The sequence below is a fragment of the Triticum dicoccoides genome, chromosome 6B (genome assembly GCF_002162155.2).
Source record: "Triticum dicoccoides isolate Atlit2015 ecotype Zavitan chromosome 6B, WEW_v2.0, whole genome shotgun sequence".
Taxonomy (NCBI): domain Eukaryota; kingdom Viridiplantae; phylum Streptophyta; class Magnoliopsida; order Poales; family Poaceae; genus Triticum; species Triticum dicoccoides.
In genome coordinates this window covers 21,214,192-21,220,741 of record NC_041391.1, presented here as the reverse complement: position 1 = coordinate 21,220,741, position 6,550 = coordinate 21,214,192, and the positions used below count along the sequence as shown (strand labels likewise).

Genomic DNA, 6,550 nt, shown 5'->3' with positions numbered 1-6,550 from the left:
AAATGATTACTTGATATCAGGAAATGGACGAAAGTTGCCGATATGGTGCGATAATGATTGAACTTACTTCTGCAGCATTTCACTCATGCCCGTCCACAGCTTAGGCTCTTTACGTCTCGAGTCTAAGACAATTACTACTCCTGCGTCAAGCTTAATGGATAGCAGAATAAAGTGGAAGCTGCGCACGCATAACTCATCAATTACACTTAACCTCGAGTAAGCGAAACCAAATATGCACAAGACAGTAACACTCACTTGAGGTTGTAAGGAAAGAGTATTTCCCTTTTGTTTTGATGTCGAAGGAACGCGTTTAGGCTGTGTTTTGTACCGCCCATTCATTTACAGTATTTGGGCTGATGAACCCAATGTCATAGATTTGTCCTCTTTTGCATTCGACAATCTTTAATCTGCATAATATAGTGAGGCTAATTATGTATACATGCAATGAACGAGCTGAGCTAGACACTTAATTACAGAAATATACTTACACACAGTAGCAAGTCTTGAGAGTTTTGTCGATCACGTCTTGATTGAATAACTAAAATAATTCCACAAATTCAACGTACATCACATCGTTGACTCCAATGGAGTCGTGCTCATCTTTAATTTCCAGCAAAAGACTGTCGGTCCCATCCTTGCTACAAGTTTCCAAGTACCAATCATGCAATCTTTGCATCATTGTTGGTAGATGCGGCAGCTGATCAGGTTTGACGGGAGGTTTCTCGTGCCCTTATCTAAAGGGCACTACTACCTCAGCCATTTCAAAGCATACATCATCGCCCACATAATCACCAAGAGTGGTACCAGGCGCTAGCCCCACATGATTAGTGATATCGGTAAACACCCTGAGCAGGGGGCACGATTGCTTCTCCTGTTCGCCGAGATGGGGAATTGTTTTCCCACTTCGTCTTGCAGCACTGCTAGTAGTCTAGTACTTCCCGACCGTCGCGCTTCATCATATGTATTTTCAATGCAGCCGTCATAGTGTGATAGCGGCGGAGGTTGTGGTGGCCGCCTAAGGACTTTTATATTATTTCCATTAAACAAAACTAGATAACGGCCTTGGGCCCACCGGTCAGTGAGATGCTTGACAACCTTGGTAGGGCAACGATGGCGGGCGGCGATGATGAGCGGGCGGCAGCGACAAGATGGCAGCGGCGCATCGGGAAGTTTTAGATGGTTACCTTGGCGCCAAAAGTTTACCGGAACTAAAACTTCCCCTAAACTAGAGGCAAGTTGGGGCCAAGTTTATATGATTTTGTCATTTTATTTCACGTTTACGGATATGTTGGCGACATTTTTCGCCCAAACTTCTCCACCCTTTTACGGATACAGGATCTGTTGGAGTTGCTCTTAACCCCCGCTATCCGCCGCAAGTCGCACTTGAAGAATGATTAACGTGTCCTGGATAGACTCACTTGCGAAAATTGACTAACGGTTTTTTCCACATAGTATTACATGTCTCATTCATATCATAAAGATCATAATACAAGCCATATACACAGCGACATGACCAAACCATAAGGTAAAAAGGCATTAAAACGCTAGTCTTTGCACAAAATACAAGAACATTACAATCAAATTATATATACGTACGGTTCATGCACCATGACCGCACGCTTGGTAAATGAAATACTAGAACAAACGAGAGATTTATTGTGATTGTTGATGCTTTTCGTGACAAAACACCCATGATTTACACTGCAATTATGGGATCGCTCTCAGCTACCATGTTGACGTTGGCATGAGGGACGTTGATTGGGTAGCGATGTATGCATCCCGCCCACGCCTTGTCCAGCCGGGCTGCCGGGCGGATGCACTCCCAGACGGCGCTGTTGCACTTGACCCCAGCTCCGAGGCCAACCATCCACACACGGTGGCCCTTCCGCACCCGGCCCTTGGCCTCCAGGTACGCCATCTCGTACCACACCGAGCTGCTCGACGTGTTCCGAACCGGTGAAGCGCCATGCGAGACGGCTCCACGTGCTCCTCCGACAGCCCGAGGCTAGTCTGGACCTCGTCGACGACCGCACGGCCCCCTGCATGGATGCACACGTGATGGAACGCCTTGCACAAGTCGGGGACGTAAGGCTTCACCTTCACGCTGACTCGCCGGCCCAGCTTGAGCAGCAGCTTGTTGGCGACGAAGCGCAGCTGCTCGAAGAAGGGGAGCACGAGCGGCCAAGGGCCGTGATGTTGGCCTTGAGCGCGTCACGGGCGACGCACATGAGGTCCCTGGAAAGTTTGACCCCTAAGTTTCCTTCCTCGTCCTCCTCCTGGAATATGCACCGGTACGAGCTGTCCTGCGCGCCGCCGGTGATCGTCCGCACGATGTGGGCGAGCCGAAACCGCGCCCTGTCCTTGGACGTGGACAGCAGCACGGCGGCGCCGCCCACCCGAAAGAGCATGTTGGACAGCAGCATGGAGCGCTCCCTGCCGAGGTACAGGTTGGGCGTGATGGTCTCCGTGGACACGACCAGAGCATGGGCAGCACCATGGGGCGCTGCACCAAGTAGGCCGGCAGCAAGCCCCACCGAGATCACCCCGGCGCTACAGCCCATCCCAGACAGATTTACACAACGGACATCGCTGCGGAGTTTGTATCTGTTGACGATCATGTCGCTGAGGGACGGCACGGGGGCGAAGACGCTGCAGTTGACGACAACGACGCCGACGGCATCAGGGGTGACACCTGTCTTGGCCAACAGGTCGTCGATGGCCGAGAAGATGACCAGCTCCGCCTCGGCTCGGGCTACGACCAAGTTGTTGTCCGGCGGGATGTAGTGGTCGCCGGGTGGCAAGCTGGTCTCATCGCCGAGACCGCTGCTCCCGAGCACCCGCGTGGTGAAGCCGACAGTGCGATCGTCCGCGAACGCGGGTACCAGGCGAGCGTACTCGATCAATGTGGAGTTAGGGAAACGCCAGGTGGGACAGGGAAGGAAGCAAGCATAATCCACGAGGTACACGGCGCGTGTGCGGTTCACGACGGCTGCCACCATGGCTAGGAGGACCAGAGAGAGCAGGAGGAGCTGGATGGGTGAGAAAGAGTAGCCGAGTCGCCGCACAGCTTTGAGGAAGATGCTGCATACAAGGACCATGCCGGCAACAATGGGGAACAACTGCTTGCTAAGAGGTGGCAAGCCCATGGCCATGGCTATTGTGTTCGCAACCGATCGATCATGCTCGGAGGTGAGGAGAGGATACATGGGAACAATGCAAGGGGTAGAATTCATTTAAAGGCGCAGCCACTGCAACCGTCGTACTCCTAGGAGCCTACTCGAGAGTCCACAGCACACTACACCCCTGCCTACCGAGAGCAAAGAGCAGAGCAGCCTTTTTCCACGACGTACTACAAAGTTGTTAACAGGTACAAGTCGCTTTTCAAACAGTTTTGCTAGAACTCATCTAGATGAGATATAATTTGATCTCATTCACCTTTTATAGCCATTGGATGTGATGCTATAAGATGTGTGTACCGACGTGGGCTATATCTGTTCTTGTTTTCAAAATAAATGAGACCAAATTATGTCTCATCTAGATGAGTTCTAGGTACTCCGCTTTTCAAAATCAAGACATACGACAGGTAATACAAGCTGCGTGTTTAAATGTGATTCGCTGTCCTATCAACAACGGAAACTGTAGAGAACAAACCTTCTCCCGGTGGCTTACCAACGCGGCGCACTGCCTGCCGACAGTGCTCTTCTGATGTGTATGGTATTGAAGTTTCTGTTGTGTGGTTTCGAAATTGTTGTATTTTGCGATACTGAAAGTACGACCTGTGATATTGAAATTGTACTTGGCGAAAACGTAACTATTGATTGTGTCATCCATATTTGGGATCTATGATGTATGGTATTGATATTGTAATTTGTGATATTTCATATTGCGATCTATGGTGGTGAAATTGAAATTTTCGATATTGAAGTTTATGTTTTGTATTATCAAATTTTATGATTTGTGACATTCATATTGAAGAAATCTCCGGTTTCATCATTTGCGATATTGAGAGGGGTTGGCTAGGGGTCAGCTGACTGATTCTGTAATTTGGGTCTGTCATTTCTTTTTGGGAGTACCTAGAACTCATCTAGATGAGATATAATTTGGTCTCATTCACTTTGAAAACAAGAAGAGATACAACCCACGTCAGCACACACGCATCTTATAGCATCACATCCAATGGCTATGAAAGGTGAATGAGACCAAATTATATCTCATCTAGATGAGTTCTAGCAAAACTGTTTCTTTTTACAACCGGTTAAAGAACGATGGGTTAAGTTCATCATGAGCGACACCAATCATGAGAAGGAGCGAGGAGCAGTACTTGTACTTGACTGTCACGTTTAGTACAACTAAGCATTGGGAAGGACTGATGTCGATGTGTGCATGTGCACCCAGCCGGCCAGTGAGAGCGAAATGTATCACTAGTCCATAAACTCAAACAGATTGCACACTTTCGACAAATAAAGAACCTAAATAGTGATCATATTTAATCCATAAACTCGTTTATTTGATCAAGTAAGGCCAAAATATATTAGCGATGAGAAAAACCGGCCAAGTGGATGTGATGTCAGCATTCCTTAGACTGCTTGTGAACTAAATATTTTCCAGAGGGACCAATTTACAAAGTGACCCAGTTTTTCTCGCAATCATGACCAAAATATTTCCTGTAGGGACTTATTTACAAACTGACCAGATTTTTCTTTCAATCTAGCTTAGCTAATGGTGCAATATAGAGACTTAATAAATATTTAAAACAAATGATACACTTGAGATTCACTAGTCCACATACTCAAAGTGATTGCACATATTAGACCAACAACTTGAATATTTATCAGATTTAATCCATAAACTCATTTATTTGATCAAATAAGGCCAAAATAGATAAATTAGCGATGAGACAAAGCAGCCACGTGGCTTCCATGTCAGCATTCCTTAGACCGTTTGTGAACTAAGTATTTTCTAGAGGGACCTATTTACAAAGTGACCCGGTTTTTCTCGCAATCATGACCAAAATAATTTCTGTAGCGACTTATATAGAACTGACCGGGTTTTTCTCGCAATCTAGCTTAGCTAATGGTGTAATATAGAGACTTAACAAAAAAAGTAAAACAAATGATGCACTTGAGATTCACTAGTCCACAAACTCAAACTGATTGCACAGTTTTGACCAACAACTTGAATAGTGCTCAGATTTAATCCATAAACTCATTTATTTGATCAAATAAGGCCAAAATAGATTAATTAGCAATGAAAAAAACCGGCCACATGCCTGCTATGTCAACATTCCTTAGAAAGTTCGTGACCTAAATATTTTCCAGATGGAACTATTTACAAAGTGACCCGGTTTTTCTCGCAATCACGACCAAAATAGGGACTTATTTACAAACTGATCGGGATTTTCCCGCAATCTAGCTTAGCTAATGGTGTAATATAGAGACTTAACAAAACTTTAAAACAAATGATACACTTGTGATTCGAACCTGTAATCACTCAAAGTTAGCAAGCACTACTAACCACTGGAGCGCAATTTAATTTATTTAAATCTTTGCGGATGACTCTATAAATATTCACATAGAACCAGGAAATCCATGCAAGCACCTGATCTATTTCCTTCTGATGTTGGCCGATGGATTTCATTATATTTACAATCTCTATCTCTACCTAATATTAAAGGACGGATCGTTTCTCCACTTTTTTTGGTTTACGGTGAGACCGGGTAATTTTTCGTCCGTCGGACCCAGAAGTTTCTTTTGTTCTGTCTTCGAATTAAAAGCACGCAGCTTTGAACAACATACGCGTTTTTTTCGTTCTGTCTTCGAATAAAAAACACGCAGCTTGTAACAAGATACAAAAAATAAAATCGCACTGCTGGGAATCAAACTCCCGACCTAATGCTGGATACTAGCGAAGCCAACCATCCGAGCTAGCGACTTAATATAATTTTAAGGCAGCCCAAATTATTTTTAAACCCTAACAACAGCAGCAAATCCGTTTATTCGAGATTTTTTTTAGATGGTACGTCGCCCGCATCCAGTCCCGCTACAAAAAGGTCAATAGGTCTCACGCTTTCTCACAAATAAGATGGGAAATTAAAAAAAAAAAGGACGCTACGACAAAGGCCAACTATATATCCAATTAATTAACGTACTTGAACATCAGTTCCGTGGAAAATATGGATTTCTTCCATCAGTGGAATAAAGCAAAAATGATATCCTTCCATGGAAAATATGAATTATTTTCATGAGTGGAATAAAGCAAAAATGCCAAAACTATGGTACAATTGGAAGGGGAGGGTGTCTTGGCGAGACGCGGGGCAGCAACAAGTTGGCTTTGCTTGTTGTTGTTGTTACAATAGGTTATGTATTTAATATTTTGTTAGTTTGGTAATGTTATATTTTAAAATTACTTATAAATTTTGGATTGGAAGGGAGAGGAGGTCGAAATCATTTAATAATGTTATTTTTCCAAATTTAATTTTATATTTCAGAATGGACAAAGAATTTTAACCCAACGTTGTTCATCCTAATCAATTGACCTGGGACCACATCAT

At 44.6% G+C, this 6,550-nt stretch overlaps 1 pseudogene; it reads right to left on the bottom strand.

The window, feature by feature from the left end:
* Positions 1-1,526: 1,526 nt before the first annotated feature.
* LOC119325928 lies at positions 1,527-3,183 on the bottom strand (annotated as a pseudogene).
* Positions 3,184-6,550: the final 3,367 nt, after the last annotated feature.